At 43.0% G+C, this 15,950-nt stretch overlaps 1 protein-coding gene across 2 annotated transcripts in view; it reads right to left on the minus strand.

Moving 5' to 3' along the window:
• Window positions 1-14,946, minus strand: part of LOC115407570 (protein kinase C and casein kinase substrate in neurons protein 1) — a 33,040-nt gene extending 18,094 nt beyond the window's left edge. The window contains exons 1-2 of one of the 2 annotated variants that reach the window (XM_030117962.1): window positions 14,761-14,946; window positions 6,995-7,065 (exon numbers count right to left, since the gene is read on the minus strand). The gene's annotated coding sequence lies outside the window, so the exon portion shown is untranslated. Of the gene's footprint in view, window positions 1-6,994; window positions 7,066-14,580; window positions 14,603-14,760 lie in introns of those variants that run through there. The other variant, XM_030117963.1, reaches the window with a different exon arrangement.
• Between the last annotated feature and the right edge of the window lie 1,004 nt (window positions 14,947-15,950).

The following is a 15,950-nucleotide window of genomic DNA, read 5'->3' on the forward strand; positions in this document are numbered from 1 at the left end:
GATTTGGATTCTAAATAACCAAGCTCATAAATTTGGATGGCTTCTCGGAGTTTACTCAACATGGATTATTATGCTTGAAATAATATTTTTTTCCCACAATCAATGATTCACAAATCACTTCAAAATCCCTGAGATTAAAAGAAAGGAAAGAAAATCAGCTACAATAGTTTTTGTTTTATCACATCTTACTGCATGAAAAAAGGAAATTTGAAATCATAATCTGAATAACTCGAGCTTTAACAGAGCATGCCTTTCCTTTTTCCAACATGCTAATGTTAATAAGAACACTGCAGAATCACGACGACACTAACAAAAAGTCTCTTCACATCAATTTTTCAGTATTAACAGATATTATCTCTGACTGTTTCTAAGTATACTAGCTTACTTAAATGAAGCTCCTTTCCATGTCTCTTCCATGTTTTCAATAAATGAAGGATCTAAAGTGACACAATATGAAAGACCTAACAGCCAAGAGGAGAGACCACAGAGAAATTGTAAATTTGAGTTTCTTGTGACATTGAGAACTCGGATCGAAATGACTATAAATGATGGGATTCGTGAGATTCCTCATCCGTGATGCTGTTTCCTCGAAACACTCAGAAGGAAAACAGAAATGTAGAAACGTCTTTCAGAAGATTGTTTATACTTCTGGTAAATAAAGGCGTGTGTGGTCTTACCACCTCAGCACTGTCACTCCTGTCATGCAAGACTGATACAGCAAAACCCATCCATCCATCCATCCATCCATACATCCATCCATCCATACATCCATCCATCCATACATACATCCAACTTTATCCTCAACTGACTGTAAATGACTGTAAATTGTAAATGCAAACTACGCACAGAGAAAAGTCCCAAACTGCTACACAACACAGAGCTACAGCAAACTCAACCTGATATCTACACATCATTACCTACTGAGACGCATTGTGAGATATACACTTAAAAATTCATGGAAACAGTGCCTCGGGTCCTCACCTGTTAAACAATCTGATCAAAAAGTAGAAAAGCTAAAGATGAAACATCAGCTGTCGGTGCACGACCTGACGAGGGCGACACTTTCTGTCACTCAGTCCTGCTGTGATGAAGATAAATCCGACTCTCACAACCCGAAGCAGCGTAATGTCACTTTCAATCTGCTCAGCTCATCAGAAACCCTGCGCATAAATATGTCTTATTAAAGCCGAAACCAGGACCAGTGAGACACGTTTCATTCTGATTCCCGGCTCTCTGGTTTGACTGCAGCTGCCCGCCTCTCTGTGGAGGTTTGAGTCTGAGTTGGGCTTCGCCGGTGCAGCTCGCTGCGTGGATCACCACTTCAAAACACCAGCGCAGGATGACTCAGCGATCTGATTATGAATGCCTCTGGTGATGCTCTGGGTCGCTGCACACACACACACACACACACACACACACACACACACACACACACACACACACACACACACACACACACACACACACACACACACACAACAACTTTCTGCATCATTGTTCCTGGTGAGGGGCAATGTGTTTCCCTTTTTTTAATCAATATTTTGTGCGAAAAGTGTGAGTCAGCCAGGTGTGTTATTGCTCCAAGAACAGCAGAGAGGCACGGTGTTTCCTCTGCAGTGGGATGAAAACATAAAAAAAAAATAATAACACACACACACACACACACACACACACACACACACACACACACACACACACACACACACACACACACACACGCACACACACAAGGAAAAACAATTTATGAATCGTTCTTGGCCACCCCTCACCCTCACGGAGGTCGGAGGTCAGCGGTTACATGCAGCCGTTAGCGGCTGATGCTGAAACATCATGCTGGCTGTCATCTGACCTGCTATAAAATAACTAAGCACTCCGGATAAATCTCCTGCGTGCGGATTGGTGCAAGGACTATCCAATGTCAGAGGAGCACGGTAAGGCTACACTGTGAGTACTGGCTGAAATGATCATGAAGAAAATAATAGAAACAGTATTTATAAATGTATAATCTAGAAAATCCCTCTCGGAAAACTGCTGACATCCCACTCGGGACATTTGAGCATTTCAGAGTTACCAGGATATAAACACAAGCTAAATGATGACGTGCTATATTTATCTGAGAGAGACTGCAAAACAACTGAGAAGATCAAATTAGTCTTCTTCGTATAGTAGCATATTTAGACATACAGCGGTGGATTCCATCCCAACACATTCAGAGGAGGCTCTTTAGGACTGAGACTGCAGAGGCCATCAGAGAACAGTGAACTCATTGTTAATGAGGAACTAGATTATTGGTGCACTGATGGTACTTCAGCTGGGAATAAGTATCAGCAGATGATACGAGCTACAGTGCCATAAAGTCTACAGCCGACCTCAAATAATATTCAGTCTCAGCAGGAGAATCTCACTGAGAACACATGTAAACCAGCAGCCTGAGGCACTGATACAAGCCAGAACCCTTCACGCTTTCAGGAACCAAAACAATACAGCAGAAAAAAAACATTTTTCAGACAAGGCCACATTTTTATGATCTAATTTTGTAAAGATTTTTTTTTTAGATCTAGTGTAGCCTCATTTTACTGCAGTTCTGACCGTCAGATTCCTGCCATGTGTCTGATAAACAGGCTGATCTAACGTTGCTGAAGATGACGAGTGTCGTTACACTGACGATGTGAGGACAACCAGCTTGTTCATCCAGTTTTTATCTTCTTAGCGGTCTTAAGTAATTCATGTAATTTTTTTTTAGTTTCTGTTTCTTTTTATGTATGTGTATGTTTATTATGTTTCAGGTAAATATCATCACTGGGTGTTATTTTCAAAGATTTTAGTGTTTTACAGATGAAGAACGTGGCTCACATGTTGATATTCATCACATTACTGTCATAAAGAGCTTGCATGAACGTCAACTATCTATTTGATTGAGGGGGGAAAAAAACGTGACGGCGTCTTTGTGGAGCCCTCTCATCGACGCAGTAACGTCTTCACCAATCAGCGTGTCCAAACTAACCCGACTAACCTGACTTGAACCCTAAACACACTTCTAATGCTTTGTATTCTGGATCCACAAATCTGTCTGTTCTGGATTTGTTTTTTGGGGACCCCACAAAGTGAGAAATACAAACAAACACACACACACACAAACACACAGACACACACACAGTGTTGTGATTTAATACAGTGTCCTGAGTGCTGCTGCAGTGGTTATGTAACTATCGAGCCTCTTGCCACAAGCCTCTTGGTGACAGTGTGGTGGAGTCAGAGGGGGAATGAAGGGAGGGCAGAGAGAGAGAGAGAGAGAGAGAGAGAGAGAGAGAGAGAGCGTGAGAGAGCGGGAGAGATGAACAGAGGAGGCAGAGCTGAGCAGAGGAGGGGGAGAAGACAGACATATTGTGATGGGCCGCGGCGATGAAGACGAGTGGCGGCGGCTGTGAGATGGAGCAGGCAGGATGGAGGCTGTGGCGGTAGCGGGCCGGCGTCTCCTCATGTTCAGACAGACACTAAAAACAAATGAGCGAGGCAGTAGTCAATCTGTGAACGCGGCTCTTTAAACACACCAGCCTCTCCGCCTTCTTATCGTCTCGCTGCCAGCTGCTGCGGTGAATACTGATGGGCTCCCTCATAACGCAGCGAGCGCACATGTGTGCATGTGAGTTTAAGAGGAGTGCGGGGAACAGGAGGAGGAGTTTCAGGGAGAGGGAACGTGCTGCAGAACTAAAAGACCACATATTATATATTGCATTTGTTTAAATATACATTCATATACCTGTAGAATGTAATGAGTCCATTTTAACTAAATTAACCCTTTATCAAGCTGTTCAAATCATGCCATGGGAGCTGTTTCTGCAAACGTTTTTCACACATTCATTCAGGTTGGAGATAGTCTTGAGTCGTGCTCTAACAGTCTGGATCTTGTTTGAAATGTTCTTGTGTATTTTATGTGAGGAAGACGTGCTGCTTTAAAAAGCGCTCATGTAAAAATCCAGATGAAGTTTAAAGTTAGAATTGGGTGTAAAGAGTATAGTCTCTTTTAATAAATCAAGGTATGGTTTTGAGAGTTCAGGTAGTTTAAAGAAATTTAAAAAAAAAGCCTGATTTGAAGAGAGCTGGTCTGGATGAAAGAACCTGAGACTTATTTAGATAATCTTACAAGAACTTGTAAAGAGTTTCAAATCTGAAAACCTTAAAGTCTTACAACAAAAGGTTCAGGTATTTTTAACTGAAACCAGCTGAAGGAGTCCTCTCCTATTTCTTCAAGACCTTCAACGGTTAACGCGTCGACTAAGACAAAAGAGACATCTCAGTGTTGTTCAGACAAACTGACATTGGAAACTACAGCCTGAAAAATGAGCAAATAGTTTATTTAAAGCTTCCTGGATGATCTCAAGTACAGCTGAACAATATCACCTCGGAAAAAGCAACACTTCTGGATCACATCTGCGCCTGATGAAGTGGAACACCGAGTGAATGAAAGGACCTTGATTCAGAATTTTATTGAATGTTTGAAAAGCAGGTTAGGTTTTTGACTGCTGAAGCTTCCACTTGTGATGAAACTCACATCATCTGGCTCATTTTCCACACCGCATTAGGAGTTTTAAAACCTGCATGTTTTTTTTTTTTGTTATGTCATTTGGTTTTGTGCATATGAGAAGATCTTGAAGATCTTATGATTCCTCATAAAACAGTTCAAATCTATGAATGAAAAGATTTCCCTGCAAGCTAGACAAAACACAGAAACAATACTTCTGAGATGAAGTGAGGATTCTTCTCTTTGCTGTGGGGAAATATGATCAGTGACCAGAGCGTGACCGCGGATCACCAACAGCCGCAGTCATAGATATGTCACCTCAGTGTGCAGATTGTAATCACCTTACATCCCTATTTATACCCACCTCTAATACCCGGAGCAACCGTCTGACTCTCATTTGCTCAGTGAAAGAGTTACTGAAGATCTAAAACTCAAATCAGAACTAAAAAAAAAATAAAATAAAAATAAATAAAAATAGAGAACAGAAATCAACCCGTGAGCTTTGGCTGTTACGAGGTGGAAGTCAACAAATGTCACCAGCAAAACTCTGGTCTGATACTAATTAACAGCTCAAAATAAAAAGAATCTGTGCAACTTTCCGCTGTTTCCATACACTCCTTCAGCTTGGCTCGCCGCGCCGTGTTTATCTGGAGCTGTCCCGTTAACGGCCAGTTTGGCTGGCGGAGCGATGGATGATTACGCCTATTTATGAGCCAATGAAACGCTGGTGGTAGCTAAATAAAGGAGAAAGAAAATGAAAGAATTCCAGTTAAGATAAAATGACTTTATGTAAGGAATGGCTTAAAGAAGCCACCGCGTTAATCTCTCCTGACTGGCACGGTGAGGACACAGTGATCGAAGCTCAAGTCCAGTTTACAGTCACTTCAGCAGCGTTTGGATTTAATTATATCGTCAAATAATAGATAAAATGAATCATTTAATTTATTTCTGCGTGTTTTATGTAACTTTAATGTAATGGCAGTTCGATCCTCGAGGCTCCAGCTCTCTGTGAGATTTTAACTGTGAATTACTTTACTTCTATTTTGTAGTTTGCTTTAATTACTTGCTACAGTTTTTGGCCGAATTTCCTAAACTAGATATTTGATGGTACATTTTCTGCCGTTTCTCTACTGGTTGTCAGCAGGTCTATTCTGCAGCAGTAGTAGCATCTCAATCGCAAACCCGCCTCAGTGTAAATCACTCAGTTCAGATCTCAAGACACGATCAAAATTATAGCCGAGATCTTTCATCTGAGACTGTTGAAATTAAACAACGTATAAAAGCCTTCAAATATTCCTTCCTTAATTTATTAAATATGTCTTTAAAATTGTGTGAACTCTGCTGTTCAGACGATGCAATGCACAATGATAGATGTAGTAATGTAGGAAAAAGGACATTAACAACACCCTTGTGGTGTTTATTTAAAAGAATTATAAATGTTTCTCGACTGCAATTAGACCGCTCTCCTAAGTGATAAAACATGTACATGTGTATGTTCTATAGATTACTATGAAATTCCATGTTGAGCGTATTAAAAGGGCGGGATGGTGGAGTAGTGGTTCGCACTCAAGTATCATAACTCGAAGGTCCCTGGTTTGACTGTGGCGTTGCTTGGAGGCCTTTCTGTGCAGAGTTTGCATGTTTTCCCTGTCTGTTTCATCAGTTTGATCAAATACTGTACGTGAAAACCGAAGACTGATACAATACGTTTACCAATCAAACCTCTCCCCTGTAGCCTCCTGACCCAGCTTCCTCTCCCTGCTCAAACTGCACCGGATCCCTGGAGGAGCGTTTCTGAACTGGGCCATCGTGCTCTGATCAGCCCTGCTGCATCCACAAACAGCCGTTTGCTCTCATCAAATAGCTGCTTAACCTCCCTGCTGCGGCGAAACGCCGCCATAATACCCACGAAACAAAGAGATCAAACCGGGAAAATCAATAACCACACAAGAGTTATCATTATTCCCCTGTGAGACCTGGAGAGCTTCGCCCGGTGAGACCGCCAAAGTAAAATCTGAGATAAAGCTTTCTAAAAATAAAAAGGAAAAATAATAGATTTGCAATTCAAGACAGAACGGACCAGTCGATTCAATCTGCCGGAGGAGGGAAGAGGCTGGAAAAGCAACAGTGCAGAGACACAGGAAGATTATTTGCAATAATAATCATGCACACATGCACAATGTAGACCTCCTCGAGACGATCCAAGACGGGAGACTCGGTGAGCGATGGAAAAGAACCCGCACTAAAGTGATCCCCGTGACCGAGCGGGACACGCTCATCAAATATTAACACTGCTGACAAAGAGCTATTAATTAGGCTGAAGTTGTGCGTTTGCCCTTTATAAATAATGGCTAAACCACCGGGAAAAAAGGGTGCGCGGCCGTGCAGATGCCTGACGTCACCCGTCTGGCGTCGACTCAAGCAAACAGCGTGGCTGAGACAAACAAACAGAGTAAACAGGGGGAGACTCACCTTCTCCTCCAATGGGAGGTCAGGTTTCCATAAACCTTAGAGAGAGCTGTCGGTCCCCTGCAGGAGATCACCTGTGAAAGGAAAAACCGTGAAACACCGAGGTCAGCCTTCAGAAACACGAGGCAACGGCAAGTTAAAGTGCTGCTACTTTCTCTAGATGGGAATCTGAATGGAAATCAGCCCAGCATGTATCAAAACATCAATTATCTTCACAGACGCAACTGCATGAGGAGATTAGTCGAATTTGGTTTTTTATCTGTCACAGTCAAAGAGAGATTAGTAAAACTCTGACTGTGTGGGAAGTCAAAAAATGTGATTTCTGATTCATGTTTTTCTCTATAACTATGCATAAATACAGTAGATGATTGTAATTAATTTTGGTTAAAAGTCATGAACTTTCTTGCACATGTTCAAATCCAGTGAGAAACAGGCTTCATACTGAGGTTTGGATGGTTTCTGAGCAGCATGAGGCCACAGACAACACACACACGCTCGCACGCTGCTTCACGTGCACAGTAATACATCTCTCACCGAGTATAAACAACAGAATTACACAATTCGGCCTGACAACCTTGTTTCTATTTGGAGGCGGTACACGACCAAGAAGAAGCTCCAACTGAAATTTATCGTTTTGTGCAACGTGTGATTGCTAAAGATAACAGATACGAGAAACCAGCAGCCTGCGGGCCGCATGCAGCTCTCCTGTCCCTGTGAGCCAATTTCCAAAAATGGTGACGGGAGAAGGTAGGTCATTCAGTCAGACTTGAACCAGATAACAGATGACAGGAAAAAAAATGCATTTCAAGGTAAAAAAAAAAGACTTTAAAATGCAAGGCTGCACAGTGCTGTTAGACTGCTTTCTGTGTGGAGTTTGCATGTTTTCCTTGGGACTCTGGTTTTCTCCAAAATAAGACAAGTTTGAGGCTGGTTAGCATGAAAATATCATACTAATATAAATTGCCCATATAAGCTGCGAACAACCTGAAATTGGATCATGTGGTACCAATGAGTTGTGGCAATACTTGTTGGGGCTGCATGACATTAGGAAAATATCCAATAATGTTGAGTATTGTGATCACACTATGATTAAAAAAAAAAAAGGTAAAAAAAAGTAACATTTTTTTCTTGATTTTTGAGCTTCTGACTTCAAAGCAAGTCAATGTAAAAAAATGTTAAAATATTACATATGATATTTTTGATAACTAAAACACAAATATTGCTCTGTCAATACTTTGGTTAATATTTCCACCAGTTTGGGAGAATGTTTTGTATTGCAACTCTATGAGATATTTAAAACTCTGTGTATGACATATTTTTTTTTGGTGGATTCTGGTTGCTATTTCCTGCATAAACAATTACACTCATATTTATTGCTTTTACAACCGTGAATATAAAGAGGAAGATCCTGAAGCTACTGCGTGCGGCTATTACGCTTTAAGTGCAGGTTCACCTGATACAGAAACAAAGAGCTTCTGAATGCCCCCGTCCATCAGAGGATATTTTGATCATCAGTTAAATTGCTAAAGTCTTCCAGATTTTCATTTCTGACATGGAGAAACGGCAACTTTTATCTGCTCCTTCACATAATTAGAGATTAAAATGCAGCTTGCCTGCAGCTGTCTGGGGAGGTGGGGGAACGCAGGGTGAGGAAAAACATGACTTCATCCCCTTGTTCAGCACGTGACTTCTCAAAAAAGAAACTAATGAATAATGACAGAATATGAAAATAACAATTAGGTAGAGCATCTGCATCACAGCATCAAACATCCATCATCTCTTTAATATCGACACATTCAGTGCGGGATTGTAATGAACCAATTCAGCGTCGTCCACGTCTGCATTTCCGGTCATATATGTAGCGTGACTGTATCTCTCTCTCTCTCTCTCTCTCTCTCTCTCTCTCTCTCTGCTTCCTCTCCTCTCCTCTCCTCCACTGCCTCTGCCGGCCTGAGCACTTCAGATAATGAACGGGTGGACTGAATTTCAGGCCGAACCGCCATGAAGCAGCCCACACATCAAACGCAACCACCTGAGAAGGGACAGCTATATGCGAGGCCCCACTATGGCCACGTCTGACCGATCGGGGCATAAATCCCTCTAAAAATGCTGAGTCGTGCTCACTCGATGCCGCCGCCGTTTTCCATCCACGCATCAGGAGGAGCGGGGGACGCAGTGCTCTCATTTGGAGATGACAGGAAGGATTGCTAATTCCATTACATCTCGAATCAGATGATCAGGTGGAATTTTAATATTAGTTTGATCAGGAATACGTAATATTCTGAGTATTCTGAGTATTCTGAGCTGGGCATGGAAACTCCACACAGAAAGTTAAAAATCAGAAATTTGCAGCTACTGCATGTGTGTGATTGTCTTTCTATGCTCTTTAATAGACTGAAGACTTTTCCAGATTGGATATTTTCCAATCTGGACATGCTTGTGCCTAAACGTGAAGATTTAAGGGTCGCTTAGTTAAAACATTTTTAACTGTGCAGTACTTCGATAGATATTGTCACTCATTTTTTTCAAGTTTTTCTTATTTTTTTAAATCAACTACAAATCAGCCCTCAACAACTTTAAGTACAAATCAATCAAAGTAGTCTTAACACTCACATGCACCCAAAATCTTATTTAATGATTCAAATAAACTCAAAGCAAAATGAAAGAAATCGTCATTCTATCTTCTAAAGGCAGCGACAGAGAATTATCTTCAGGACTATATAAATTATAAAAAAATGTGGAAATAGTAGCATAGTAGAATGCAGAAGCAGTTTGATTCACAGTCAGACAGAAGATGTTCCCCTGAGTGTGAGCCCAAGAGGAACACACCCTCTAGTGTTCAGAGCCGCGACCTCAGATCACTGCGCTTTATCTCTCTCTCTCTCTCTCTCTCTCTCTCTCTCTCTCTCTCTCTGGATGAAGCGTAAACACACCAACAAACCCGCTGATCCTGACATTTAACTATTTACCTCGGTGTTGATCAGAACGGCAGTGATTCATCCCGTCACCGGGCACACCAGGACTCCATTTTGAATCGCCCAAAAGCTCATGGCACATTAAGCTCTGCCTCAGGTTGAGCCGCAGGAACACAAGGCAGGTTTTTTTTTTTTTTTTTTTTTCCCCCCCAGAGAAACGCTGACATGTGATGACAGTGCAAGAAAGGCAACAGGTGACATGAACCTCACTGTTCCTCCAAAAAGGAATGCACTTTTGTGTTTGAGTAATAAAAGGGAGAAATGTTATGATGATTGTGTTTGGAAGTGAAAATACCCCTTACCCTGATACATGTGCATTTAATTGATTTCTTTAAAACTACTTCAGAAAATGATTAACATACTGTGTATCATCACTACGCTTCCCAGTAATTTCTGGGTGAACGCTTGACTCGTTTATCACATTAAAAGATAGAATTGCTAGAAGCTGAAGAGACCCCCCGGGAATTAGGAACAATAATTCTTCATGTGCAAGTTAAATGCTATTAATTTCAAAACTGACACGCTTTTTTTCATAGTCTTGAACTATTATTAAACATCTGGTTTTGCACTAAACCCAATGTTTAACAACAGTGCAATGTGCGTTTTAATAAAGTCCTCCCCTGACTCATTATTGTTATCATGATATTTTCTCAAAGATTAGAAGGGAAAGTAACCCCTCATGCACACTGGATGCGGTCCGGCTCCGGTCCGGCTGCAGTCCGGCTCCGGTCCGGTATACCGCAGCACTGTGATTCACACCGCCTACGGTGTCTCTGCAGTCCGCTGGAGAAGGTTGCCAGATCTGTCGTTATCCCCTGTAGACAATATGAAACCCGTTTTACTCAATAGAAAGCAGCCCAAACCGCCATCTCGGATGAAAATGCACGTTAAAACCGTATTTGTGTGATAAAAAACACGTCATAAACACATAATCATTTCATCAACCCGTCCGACGTGTTCAAAAAAGACGCTTGATTTGGCACGAACCTGCCCAATCTGGCAACACGGAGCTGCTCCGGTCACAGAGCTGTTTTGAGCCATTTTGGTTTCATTTGACTTTCCTGCAGTGACGAAGTACAAAACCGTTCATTCGTCTAATGCGACTACATGACGTTGTTTGTTCTGTATTCTACCAGAAGAAGTAAAAAAATAGAATATTAAGGCAAAAACACGACACAGATTTTATTTTGAAGTGACTTATTTTGGAACACGTATCGCGTTTCCTTCCGGCACCCGACTTGCTTCTGCCTGGATTGACGCGGTAGGGCTCCGGCGTCCGGAAAAATAGGATCCTTGCGGAAAGAGACCGGAGCTCCGCAGAGGCTCCGGAGCCGGACCGGAGCCGGACCGGAGCCGTACCACGGCCGGTGTGAACCACAGCATTGATTTTAATGACTACGGATTAGCTGCGGTGTCCGGACCGGAGCCGTTCCGGAGCCGGACCGCATCCAGTGTGCATCGGGGGTCAGTCTTGCTTGGAAAAGGCAGCGCCCTGACCCCCAGGTGTCTCTGCTACTGCTCTCCTTCCCTCTGAAGCTCTCTGGCGCCCCCTTTCTGGAGAGGCCTGCCCTACACTTTGAAAGCCACTGCTTTACTTGATTTCAGTTCAGAATCAGTCAGGGGAAGGAATAAAATCATAACGTTCCCTCTGTGGTGTGAAAAAGCATCGCAGGTGTTTTTCTGACGCTCTCTAACGTCATAAATCTCCCACCAAGGATAACGTCTTCCCCGTGTGTGTCCTCCCCTTCACCGAAAGAAATGAGACACTCCGGCTGCCCTTCAGACTCCCCGTTCTTACACTGCCTCTTTTTTCACACCTTGTCAGACAGCGCTATCTCCTCCTTTAACAGAGGAGCAGCAGCCTTTAACCCTTTCATCAGCAGGGACGGTTTCAAAAAAACAAAACAAAAGCAGCAGCCCCACTATTTCACACATTGTCCTCTCCTCCTCGCACATGATGTTCCTCCAACACCCGAGGTTCACGGCAACAAAAAGGTTGTCAACACGGACAAACACCACATTCCCTTTGCAATTCAAGCAAAAAACTCTTCTGGATGCGGGTTTGCATTTCATACCAACAATGAGCACCAGTGATACGTTTAGTCTTGATTCACTGTAGCGACATGTGATCCCTTCAAAAATGAAACATGTCAAAAGAAAATCTCCTCTGAAAACAAATTACTTTTGGGTGCAAAGTGTGATATTAATCTATTTTAATGACAGTATATTACCCATTAATCCTTCACTTGCTGTCTCCTTCAATTTTAAACTCTCACTCATCACAAGTGCTCCACCTATTTCAGTTATCTAACATTACAGAGAGAAACAAAACAGCAAAAAAAACCGCTTTCACTGCAATGCATCTCTTAAATCCCACGCTAATGTTAATCCTTTGTCTGTTATCATGGACGTGGATGAAAAGAAATCCAAGTTGAAGAGATTAAAAACAACCCAGTAAAACTTGAAAGTATTACAGCTTCACCTTCCTGGTTGAACTCTGTTGTGGTTTGTGTCCCTTATCGTAAATAATGTCCACATAATGACTATTTCATTAATGCATGTGGGTAACCACAGACCGAGCCAGCGGTTGCGTGAGTTCAAGTTATAATTGAATTCTGACGACGTACTTCCGGAGCAGGATGATGCCGCTTCACCACAAATCAAAAACATACCGAGCCAAGCGTGAAAACCCAAAATCAACGCTGCTACAGACACACTGTAAGGAAAACAGAAAGGCTGCATTTCGTAGAGAATTGTAGAAACAAAGATAAAGAATGGAGAGGGTATGACTTCATTAAAAGCTAAAAAAAAAACAAAAACAAAATGAGATGCTACCGAGTGTCAACTCAGGAAAACCACTGAGGCCACTTTTCTTTCTTATGATACTTTGATAAATACCCAACGGTGACGTCAAGTGTGGGAAAAACAATTAGATAGTACAGTAAGATTAAATTCCAAAATAATCCTGCATTTGTTCATGTAAGCTTATGAACTGTGGTGCAAAAAAAACACACCTCAGAGTACGTACAACTGGTGGATCACAAAATAAATAAAAGGAAAGTAATATTGAAAAAGGGCTATATACTATAAATATTTGAGTGTGCTGGGATCTGAACCTTCATAGCTCCGGATAGACAGACAGATCATGAGTACTTAAGAGCTTCCGGGCAAGACGCTTTGAGCGTGTCTCTGCAGAGAAGAGTGAGGACTCTGCTAATAAAAAGCATGTACACTTTAACTTCCCTTTCTACAGCACAATTGGATTACTCCCCCCCGACAGTATCATCATCTCCTCTCTGCAGCCCGGTGTTGTTGTGCTCTCTTGGGGGCACCTTGGCTGCTGACAGACACGCTCTCCAGCAAACAGTGGATTCAGCACCAGGGACAGCTCCAAAAAACAAATAAATAAATAAAAGATTGGAGAACGAAAAGGCTGAGGCAGACATATCAGACACATGTGGACTGTCTGTCATCTGCCACCAGCAGAAACACAAATAAGAGAAGGTTGCGCTTAAAACACACACGTGCACACACACACACACACACACACACACACACTTACACACTGGGGCCATTTGAAGAGACATCATGCACCATGTTTTGGCATATAGACAAAAAGCTGCAGGGTTTGGTGGATGTAACGCCCCAGCTTCCTTGAAACACATCATCATCATCATCATCATCACCATCATCATCTTCATCATCATCACCACGACCACCACAGTAGAAGCTGTCATGTCTCCTTGTGTCTAATGCATAAAATGTGGGCTACTGGATAGTTCAGCCAGCTGGAGGTCTGGTTGCATTCCAGCTCCGGAGCAGATTTGATGAATGATTAAGGGAGCACATGCACCTAATCCCATGTAGAAAACAGGATGCTCCTCCTCTGTGGCGCTGCTGGTTTGTCAGAGAAAAACAATGACGCTGGAGATGGCTCTTCGCTCTGCTGTGACAACCAATTACATAACGTCAGAGAGGAGAGCTCTCATCAACATCCGCGTCCATTTTCACACAGAGATCCTCAAAAACCCAGACCAGACCGACTCCCGGCTGCTGCGCGCTGCTCTTGCACCAATAAAAAAACCATCATGTACATCAAACTCGACTTCCTTGATCGACACGGCTCATACTCCAAGTCTTGTTTACGCATTCGGCGCATGGAAACGAGCATAAAATGGCAATCCTCTCCTACTCATGGCCACCATCACCACCGATTATAGTATTTTTTTTTTTTAACATGACCATGATCTTTCGTGTCACACGAATCAGTTTGGATTATTTCGCGAGGAACGTTTAACCAATAATATCAATGTATTAAGCGAGGTCAAATTTGTCCATCCTGATAAATCGAGGCGCAAAAGAAACAGCTGCATGGGGCAAACACCACCCAGCACCAGCCCGGAGGCGATCACGTTAAAGTAGACAGTGTAAAAAAAACCCACACACGACGACTCAATGGTATAGTTCGGGTATGCAAGCAAAACGTGCACGAGTAATTCAAGGTGATGCAAGATGGTATCTGCACCCTTGGCGTGCGCGCACAGCGATACATCATGTAAAATGACGCATGCATAATTCAAACTAGCTAAAGTGTTGATTGTGAATCTGCAGTACTTGTCCGGGCTGGTGGCAGAGAGGACGGCAGGCATCATCCAGGACGAAGGGAGACGATGCCAGATTCCTTTATCCCCGCGTCGCCCTTTGCTAAAAAATGAAAGGATGCTCGGCTTCTCTTCCCCCAGTGCAGCAGCAATGTGGCACCAACACGGAACACACGCACGCAGACTCACTTACCGGAGATGCTGCTGCTGCTGCTGCTGCTCGAGGTGCGCTACTACCCGACAGCCTCTGCTGCAAATTATTCTGTATTTTCCCTCGCAGTGACAGAAGGTGACCCTGCGCTCGCTGCAAGACTCTGCATCCACCAGATCACGATGCGCGCAGCAAGGGGGAGCTCCACAGCACAGGCGTGCGTCAGGGGGATGGCCCAGCGTCTCCTCTCAGCGGACACGGGCTGCAGGGGAACGAATCACATCGTGCAACTTAGACACACCAGCTGTTTTTTTTTTCTTTTTTTTTCCAATAATCTTACAACTAAAATTCACAAACCTGGTGGAGATTTGACAGAATCACCTACATCTGTAAAAGTGGGGGGGGGGGGGGGGGGGGGGGGGGGGGGGGGGGGGGGGGGGGGAGGGAATGAGTTGATTTTGTTAATAAAGGTTAAATCAGAATTAAATATTCCAGTGGGTTATATTTTAATGTGTATATAATTATTTTTTTGACATATGACATGTCTGTAACATAATGTGCAATTCAAACACGGGGAGAGCCCCAAATGTGACTTCCACTTTCCAGCCAATGGGGAGGGCAGATGGAGAGAGGAGGCGTCCCGGCCTCTCTTCCAGGACCCGCCCAGGATGCACTACACTGCAGGGGAGGGGGATGGAGTGTTTTTGTCCTTTGGCTGCCTAACAGGCCTACTGACTCATCCACTGTTCCAAGCACACAAGACAGATCTGCTCACCTGCTGATTTGTGTAGTTTCACGCAGTCCTTCTGTGACAAAGTCTTCTCTGAGTGACTTTGTATGTCAACACGTCGGCCAAAACAATTGTAAACACCACAGTGAGTGTGTGGCAGCAAATCAGTGAGGAATAGAGAGGCAACGCTTGCTTTTATATATCGACTGAATCAAAAAGGCATGCCCATCTGCCATAAGACAACAATAAAGGAAATTATATCACGCTCAAATGAGCTGGTAAGAAATAAAACCTGTGTGTTTTTTGCAGTCAAGGTCCTTTAAGCTCCCAGTGGAACAAAGCGGCCTGATAAAGCCGGTCGTCATCCAACACAAACAGGGTGAGCGAGAGGAGGTGTTTTTGTCGTGGAGAGGAGGTCGCTTGGAAGAACACATCATCCGGAAGCTGGTTTTGGTTCGACTCTGATGACTCTGTTTGAAGGATATAATTAAACTGCTATCTG

Source organism: Salarias fasciatus, chromosome 20 (assembly GCF_902148845.1).
Source record: "Salarias fasciatus chromosome 20, fSalaFa1.1, whole genome shotgun sequence".
NCBI classification, from domain to species: Eukaryota; Metazoa; Chordata; class Actinopteri; order Blenniiformes; family Blenniidae; genus Salarias; species Salarias fasciatus.